At 37.4% G+C, this 9,146-nt stretch overlaps 1 protein-coding gene across 1 annotated transcript in view; it reads left to right on the top strand.

Annotated features, from left to right (window-relative positions):
• ATP10D (ATPase phospholipid transporting 10D (putative)) overlaps nucleotides 1–9,146 on the top strand; it is a 107,119-nt gene continuing 97,973 nt past the window's right edge. The window contains exon 1 of the mRNA XM_007075911.3: nucleotides 1–225. The gene's annotated coding sequence lies outside the window, so the exon portion shown is untranslated. The remainder of the gene's footprint in view (nucleotides 226–9,146) is intronic.

The following is a 9,146-nucleotide window of genomic DNA, read 5'->3' as shown; positions in this document are numbered from 1 at the left end:
AGGAGGAGGTCGCGGCTTTGGCTCAGGCTTCAGCCGAGCGGTTTGCGGGCTGTCTTCTGAGAAGTGGGTTTTTTTTGTTTGTTTTCTTGTTTTTTGTTTCCCCAAAAAGCAAATGGCTGGCCGAGGCGCATAACCCGCCTCCACTCTTCGGATTTGTGTTGGGTTTTCTCTTGCACCTTGAGAGTCGTGATCGTCATGCTGTGATGTGTGCGGATGGAGGAATTGGTAAGGGTGAACGTGCGAACTCCTAGGTCTGTTTCCTTCACTTCTGTTTCACTTCTCACCCTGCTCCCCCTTCCCTTCCCTTCCCCTCCCCTCTTCCTCTCCCGCTTCCCCAAAAATTGCTTTCAGGTTTGATGCAGTGCCTCAAAACTAGACTTTAGGTCTGTTGTTGAACTTAAAAAACAAAACAAAACCAAAACGGAGAGACCCCGTTTTCAGTTACTTGATTTTGATTGCAAAAGAGGAATTATTTTATCTATTCTGAATGCTGGGTTTTGTGAAAAGGTAAATTATGCGCGCACACACTTGTCATCTCATTGTGAAATCCAGCAGTCTAAAGGCAATTTTGGCTTTGTCTCAAGGGTAAGGAAGACAGTGGGGGTTGAAGTTGTAACCCAGTAGAAAAGCCGGGTTTATTCCTTAGGAAGGTGTTTGTGTTGGAGTTTGCTCAGAAATGGTTTTAAAGGAGCGCTGCAGAAAAGCCCGCGTTCGTCCCCGCACACATTAACTTTGCAGAACTTAATGGTTTGAGGCATCCTTCCTCTTACGTTATAAAACATAGTCAGACTTTCCTATGTACAGCAGAGAGACATCAACTTGGTTAGTGAAACCCTCCAGTTTGGAGAGTCAAGCCTTTCTGCTTTTAAAGGATATATTTAAACTATTCTTAGCCATAAGGGCATGCTAACTCAGGTGTTTAGAATGTTATCTCAATAAGACCACAAAGTTTCTTGTTGCTTCTTTTCATGCTAGTTCTTTGCAAGGAGAAACAGTTCTGTAGTCTGAGAGCAAGCTTCTGAGTCTCATCAGCTCTAGAAGATTGAGCCACAAGAATGGGGGCTCTTTGTCTACCAACTGATTGCTGTACTAGAAAAGTAACTATAGAGGAGAGAGTAATTTTTATATTGGGCTAGGTCAAATATCTGAAGAGTGCCATCATAAAAAAAAAATCTTTGGCTTAAGAACAGGTGCGTGACATATGATCGTTGTAACACTGTAAACTCCTTCAGTGCCCCAGTGTGAGTCCTCACTCCACTCTACCCCAAGGGGTAATGTCTGCTCCTTCTGGACTCTCTTCTGTTCTCATTACAAATACATATTACATACTTATATTGGGATGATTTGTTTTTATGAAAATGTGGTCATACTACATATATTGAAAAGCAAATTGGCAACATGCAAAAAGTTTTAGGGAGTTAAAAAAATAACACTAGCTGCTAATTTTTTAAATAGTTATTTATTTGAGAGAGAGAAAAAAAACACGAGTGGGGGAGGGGCAAAGAGAGGGGGAGACAGAGAAATTGGGAGCAAGCTCCCCACTGTCAGCTCAGAGCCCAAAGCGGGGCTTGAACTCACCACGATGAGATCATGACCTGAGCCAAAGTTGGAGGCTTAGCGGACTGAGCCACCAAGGTGCCCCAGCACTAGCTGCTAATTTACCATTTGTTAAATTGTATACATAAATGGATAATCTGCGCAGTCTAAAACCGGATTTCGGGAATGCTTGACCTTAGGATGGCAAGAATCAAATACTTTTTTAATACGATTACTTAATGATTAAATAGAAATTGAATAGGATATTGTTTATTTTGATGTCTGTAAAACAAAGGAAATGACTTATTGGCTAGACAAGTAAACTTGTTAGAATCTATTTTTAAATTAAGAGGTCAAGAATGTTCACATACTGAAGGCTTCAGTACATGTCTCAGTTGTTGTCTGATCTAATTAGACATAGCCTTTTTGATGAAGGAAAATCAAAGAAAATGCTACAAGCAAAATCGCTTGGGAATAGCCCAAACCCAATGCAATGGTGAAGATACATTGAATAGTTTGTGCTTGCGAGGAGGAGAATCTGTGGATCAACTCTTGGAACAATAGTGTGTGTGCTGTCTCTATTCCTGGTTGTAGTTATAGCAGCTGAACAGCTTTCCTTATCACTTAAGAAGAGGTTTGATATGAATGTACTCTCTTAAAGACGTTATTCCCTTCCTATTACCTTAGATGGATTTCTTTCACTTCAGAAATCATCTTAGCCATAGAAACGACACTTTTCATGGAGCTAGTGCCACCATTAGAGTAATAAGTAACAGTGACACTAGTTTTGTTAAAGAGTTGTGACCTTCATGGAATCTTCTTTTGTGCTTCTAAATGAAGGGTATGTTCATGCAATGATATAAGCTGATAAAATGAGAGTATGTATTAAAACCTGTAAATCCTTTCAGGCTTTGACTCAGTAATACTGGGTCTAGAAATATATACCAAGGTAATCCTCTGAATTTTATATGAAGATTTGTAAATATGTTCATTACAGTGAACATGAATGTAATACGAAAAAGAAGAATAAACCCTGCAATAGCAAAATACCTAAATTATTGTACTATATATCTATATTGATGCAATTCAGTTTCCAAAATAGTTTTGAAAAAAATTTCATTACTTAGAAAGTATTCTAAAAAGATAAAATATCATTTACTCACATATTCAGCTCTTACTATATATTAGGCATTGTTCTAAATTAAACATTGAACAAGACTGTTGTACTTCCTGTTTGTATACAAGTTCCTGTTTGTATCAATGGATGTATTCACTGACATATATGAAAAAAAAATTGGATTTCTAGGTGGTAGAGTTGTGGCTCTTTGAAAATATTCTTCTTCACATTCCCAAATCTTCTGTGGCTACTATTATTTTAATAATCACAAAAATACTGTTTTGAGAAATGTTGCCAAGAGATACCAAAACCGAAATTAAAACTCTGAGGTTTATATTTTATATACTAGTAAACCCTTTTCAAAGGATATTATAAACTGCAGTGAGACATAAATGAACACCCATGTGAAAAATTATGCCCAATGAAAAATAGACATAAATGGGCAATTCTCAGAGGGAAAAAATGGACTTTTTTAAGGTCAGGAGGAGAGGGATGTTTACTAAGTTAGCACACTTTCACACATCACATCAGTAAACTTGGAGAGCAAATTAAAATGTGTGAAGTTGTTTGGAAGGAAGACTTTTTAATGATATGGAAATATGGTTAGGATAGGAGGAATGAAAAGTTACAGAATCTTACTTTTGAAAAAATCCAGTTTAATGCACAGAAACTACTTTATTGGTGGAGAGTAAACCAAATGGTGATGTTACTTATGTTTGGGTGATGGGATTATGAGTGATTTCTGTTTTCTCATTGTATTCATCTGTAGTTTCTAAAATTTCTACAGTAAATATATTTTGGTTATCAGGGGAAAAAATTGCTATCCTAATAAATCAGTTTGTTCTAGAATGAAGAGTACATGGACGATATTCTCTTTGTTTTCTTTCACAAAGCCTATATAGTCTCAGGGTGTAATTCCGTGTCAAGTGTCATTGTTTCCGGATTATATTTGATGGTGAGAACATGTGAAATTAAAGGGAAATCTCAAGATAAAACTTATTCTAGTCACATTCACTCTAGTGCCCCCAGCTGTTTTCTGAAATAATAAGCGGTGTTGGACTGATGAAAGCTTTATTCCTATTCATGTCCGGTTGATCACATCTTCTTGGGGCCCAAGCTACTAGGCCTTAATTAAACACTTCTTAATTTCTTTTTCTAACATCTACTCATTTCATTCAAGGCCTTTCTGAATGAGGAAGAGGAGTACATGTCTATATTTCTGTCAGCCACACAAATTTATAAACTTCAACTCTGTATGTAGGAAAGGTAATAAATCATAATAGCTTAGTTATGAGAAAGAAGGTCAAAATCAGTTTTAAATTATCCAAAAATTTGGTGAAGTCTTTTTCTTCAAGGTATAGTTTTCATAACTAGCACTATTTAAAAACATTGTCGTTTCCCTTACAGGCTATAATGATACACTGAAGGTTATTGTTAAAAATCTTAATTTATAATATCTTTTCTTCACTAAAGTCTTTCCAAGACAGGTGTTCTCATATATTCTCTCTACTTACCTGTGATGCCCTTCAGCTAACAAATCAACATTTCTACCTTGTCAGGTTAGAAAAATGCCTGATTCTGAACTATTATTATACTTAAATAATTTTTTTTTAAATGTTTATTTTTGAGAGACAGAGAGAGAGAGACAGAGTGCGGGAGGGAGACACACACAGAATCCAAAGCAGGCTCCAGCCTCTGAGCTGTCAGCACAGAGCCCGATGTGGGGCTCAAACCCATGAACCATGAAATCGTGACCTAAGCTGAAGTCTGATGATGCTCAACCAACTGAGCCACCCAGGTGCCCCTGAACTATTATTATAATTTTAAGATTCCTAAACCAAGGACCTAGAGAAAAGTGAAATGTTTTCAGTAGGGCAGTGGTATTTTAAAAAATAATTCTTACTCAGATTCCTAAGCTGTCTTTCCTCTCTCAAACTGTAACATTTCATTTGAGCTAAGTAATGCAAAAGAGGGTGTATTGTGGTCCCCAGTGCCCAATTAGTCACATTTTTTGCCTGCTTGATTTGGGTCATGGTCCAGATGGATGGGGTGATGGTAGGAATGTGTGGACAGAGTATGTCCTGTTGAGGAAGCAGTGTTGGTAACAGGCAGAGGACAGGAGGTACAGTGGGGAATATGAGCGTGGTTCCTACCATGTTGTTGGGGTGTCCTCGCCAGCCATTGGTGCTGCTGATGTCACAAATGTGCACTCCAAGATGCCTCTGGAAATCTCTAGTAATCCCACTCCTTGTTAGGTTACTAGTCAACTGTGTTCGGAAGCACATTTTTTTCCTTTTTTCAGTCTAGCCTCCCTGCCTTTTCTCCCCCATTCCAATGTGCTTTCAACTTCTTGCAAAGAAATCTTTTAAATGTCCATATCGTATCACATCATCTTTTTTTTTTAATTTTAGTTTTAATTTTTTTAAATTTACATCTAAATTAGCATATAGTGCAACACTGATTTCAGGAGTAGATTCCTTAATGCCCCTTACCCATTTAGCCCATCCCCCCTCCCACAACCCCTCCAGTAACCCTCAGTTTGTTCTCCATATTTGAGTCTCTTCTGTTTTGCCCCCCTCCCTGTTTTTATATTATTTTTGTTTCCCTTCCCTTATGTTCATCTGTTTTGTCTCTTAAAGTCCTCATATGAGTGAAGTCATATGGTTTTTGTCTTTCTCTGACTGACTAATTTCACTTAGCATAATACCCTCCAGTTCCATCATGTAGTTGCAAATGGCAAGATTTCTTCTTTTTGATTGCCGAGTAATACTCCATTGTATATATACACCACATCTTCTTTATCCATTCATCCATCGATGGACATTTGGGCTCTTTACATACTTTGGCTATTGTTGATAGTGCTGCTATAAACATGGGGGTGCATGTGTCCCTTTGGAACAGCACACCTGTATCCCTAGGATAAATGCCTAGTAGTGCAACTGCTGGGTCATAGGGTAGTTCTATTTTTAGTTTTTTGAGGAACCTCCATACTGTTTTCCAGAGTGGCTGCACCAGCTTGCATTCCCATCGCATATCTTCTTCATATCTTCGATGATTTCCCATTTCCTTCAAAATAAGTATAAATTTTTCATCTTAGCAAGTAAGGACTTACATGGTCCTAACCTAGATTTCCATCTTTATTTGCCCTCACTCCTTAATGTGTACTTGAAACTCCAGCCATATTGAACTACTCACTGTTACTTAAATGAACACAGGGCTTTTCAGTCTCCTAGCCTTCATTCATAATATTTCTAAAATCTACAAATCTCTCCTGTCATTTCCCAGAGTTCATTTAACATGCCCTCTCTTCCCAGAAGTCTACCCTCCACTCCCTTTCTGTCTTCCAACCTCATGTCATGTCCTCTCCTAGGACTTTCTGTTTTCTAAATTTATATACTGTATGATTACACTAGTGTTAGCTTTTTGTTGTTGTTGTTGAATTGAGTATGTTGACCTGCTCTGGGCACTTTTATTCATTCTCAAAGTACCCAGCACTGTGCCTAAGACAAGGTAAAATAAAGGAACACTAGAAGGTAAGCTCCTAGGAAGCAGAGATTTTTGTCTTTTGTTCCCTGATTTATTTCTGCTATCTGTAACGTTGTTTGGCATATACTCGAAGCTCAGCCAACATTAATTGAAAGAATGAAGTTATTCAGTATGTTAGACATAGTGCATTATTTAATAAACCTCTTTACAAAACTCTGTGAGGTAGGTGATGATTATTTCTACTTTACAGATGTGGAAGCTGAGACTCAGGAGCTAAGAGCTTGTGCAAAGTGGCAGACTGTCAATCTGAGCATCAGTGACACTTGAACTTGTTAGAGCTTGTGTTTTTCTACTAGCTGCAGATTGTTGCTGCACTTATTGCTGGTTTGAAAACAGCTAATTATATCATCACTTCTTGTTCAAGATGAATGTGTTTTAAAGGGTCAGTAGCATTGTGTTGATTGTTGGAGTTGACCATTTATTATGAATTCATTTTATAATCCCATTGAATATCATTAATTTCTTTTCAATATCGTTTACAGCTTTCATCTGTCCTTTATTGGTGTTTATATGCTATACCTTGTAATATAGGCATAAACGACAATTTATTATATTAATTTTATTTTTCTGAAATGTTTATTTTGAGAGAGACAGAACTGAGCAGGGGAGGGGCAGAGAGAGAGAGAGAGAGAGAGAGAGAGAGAGAAGGAGAGAGACAGAATCCCAAGCAGGCTTCCCGCTGCCAGCATAGTCTTATGTGGGGCTCGATCCCATGAACCGGGAGATCAGCCAACACCAAGAGCAGGGTGCCCAGCCAACTGAGCCACCCAGGTACCCCAAAGACAATTTAAATATACATGTCAAGACAATTAAAATTCAGGTATACCTCACTTTATTGTACTTGACCTTATCATGCTTCTCAGATGCTGAATTTTTTACAAATGGAAGGTTTATGGCAGTCCTGTGTCGAACAAGTCTGTCAGTGCCATTTTTCTAATAGCATTTGCTCATTTCATGTCTCTGTGTCACATTTTAGTAATTCTTGCCATATTTAAAACTTTTTCATTATTATAATATTTCATTACTATTGTATTTGATGTATATGATGATCAGTGATCAGTAGTTTCTGGAGATGGAATCTACTCCTGGTGAAGATGCTGTGAAGATAATTGAAATGACAACAAAGGATTTAGAATATTACATACACTTAGTTGATAAAGCAGTGGCAGAGTTTGAGAGGATTGATTCTAATTTTGAAAGAAGCCCTTCTTTGGGCAAAATGTTGACAAATAGCATTGCGTGCTACAGAGAAACATTAGTGAAAGGAAGAGTCAGTCGATACAGCAAATGTCATTGTTATATTAAGAAATTGCCACAGTCACTTTAACCTTCAGCCACTACTGCCCTGATCAGTCAGCAGCCATCAACATTGAGGCAAGACCCTCGACCAGCAAAAAGATGACAGCTTGGCTGGAAACTCAGATAATGGTTAGCATAATTTTAGTAATAAATCAGTTTTTAATTAAGACAGGCATTAAGGTATGTACATTGTTTATTTAAGGTATTTACGTTCTCTTTGAGACATAATGCTATTTTGTACTTAATGGGCTACAGTGTAATAAAAACATAACTTTTGAATACACTGAGAAATCAAAAAATTCATTGGCTTACTGTACTGTAGTGATGTGGAACCAAACTGGAATATCTCCAAGGTATACCTGTAGTTGATGTATGTGATCTGTGCGTTCATTACATTAAGTCATGTGCTGAAGTCATTTTTAACCATTGTAAACTAATACTTCTCTGAAATACTTGTAACATATTTTAAGTCACCCAGCACTTCCAGAAGTGAATCTTTAAATAGTTTTTAGAAATTAATTAAATCTCATCCATTATACTGAAATCTCCTTTCTACAGTTCAGCTAAAGAAATGCCTGTCTTCATATATCCACTGATACCATATACTTTTGAAGGAAACTGTGACTTAAAATTTTAGTCTTTTTTAAAAAAAGTTTATTTATTTTGAGAGAGGAGTGGGAGAGGGGGAGAGAGGGAGAGGAGAGAATCCCAAGCAGGATTCATGCTGCCAGCATAGGGACCCATGTGGGGCTCGATCCTACAAGCTGTGAGATCATGACCTGAGTCAAAATCAAGAGTCAGATGCCCAATGAACGGAGCCACCCAGACACCCCCAAATTTTAGTCTTTGATGTGTTTATTTGGTTTGTATTTATAACTCAGTTAATAATCTGCAAAAAACCTTTGGAAAACAATTTAATGTAGCCAATTAACTTAACCTTTAGTTTTATAAGTATATACCATCTTTCAGAGTTAAATTCTTTCCATTTTAGCTACAAATAACTCCCTTCCCTATCCATTAATTTTTTCTCTTATTCCTCATTCTTTTATTTTCTTTGCCTTGATAAAAGTTTCTGTGGTTACACATCCAGAAAATATTCCATTTCTTGTGTATAAAAGAGTAGTTTCACTAATTATTTGAACGACAGTAACATATACACTATTGGGCTAGAAATGATTAGTTGCATAAAAATATTTAGTCATAATGAATCTATGGAGAAAATATATTTATAAATTATAAATAAGTTTTTCCAGAGCAGATTTGAGCTGCCTAGGTCAATGATTTTCAGATTCTGGTACCCAGAATTGGCATCACTTAAGCTTGTTAGAAATACAAATTCTCAGGCCCCACTGCAAACCTTTTGAATCTGAAACTGGAGTGTGTGTGTGTGTGTGTGTGTGTGTGTGTGTGTGTGTGTGTGTGTGTGTGTGGGCGTGCATGCGTGTGCACGTGCGTGCACAGGGGAAGAAGCCATGTTTTCACAAATTTCAGGTGATTCTGATCTGTGATAGTTTGAGAATACAGGCTTAGGGTAAGATCCTTAATGAGCAGGCCATAGTCACTGGGTTTTGGTGGACAGGTACCTGGTCTAGTTTAAAAGGTCTCTGAAAAAGACAATTCCATGGACTCCTGTGTGCCATTTCAAATA

Source organism: Panthera tigris, chromosome B1, assembly GCF_018350195.1.
Source record: "Panthera tigris isolate Pti1 chromosome B1, P.tigris_Pti1_mat1.1, whole genome shotgun sequence".
NCBI classification, from domain to species: Eukaryota; Metazoa; Chordata; class Mammalia; order Carnivora; family Felidae; genus Panthera; species Panthera tigris.
Note: the sequence above shows the minus strand (reverse complement) of the source record. Positions and strands in the feature narration are given on the sequence as shown.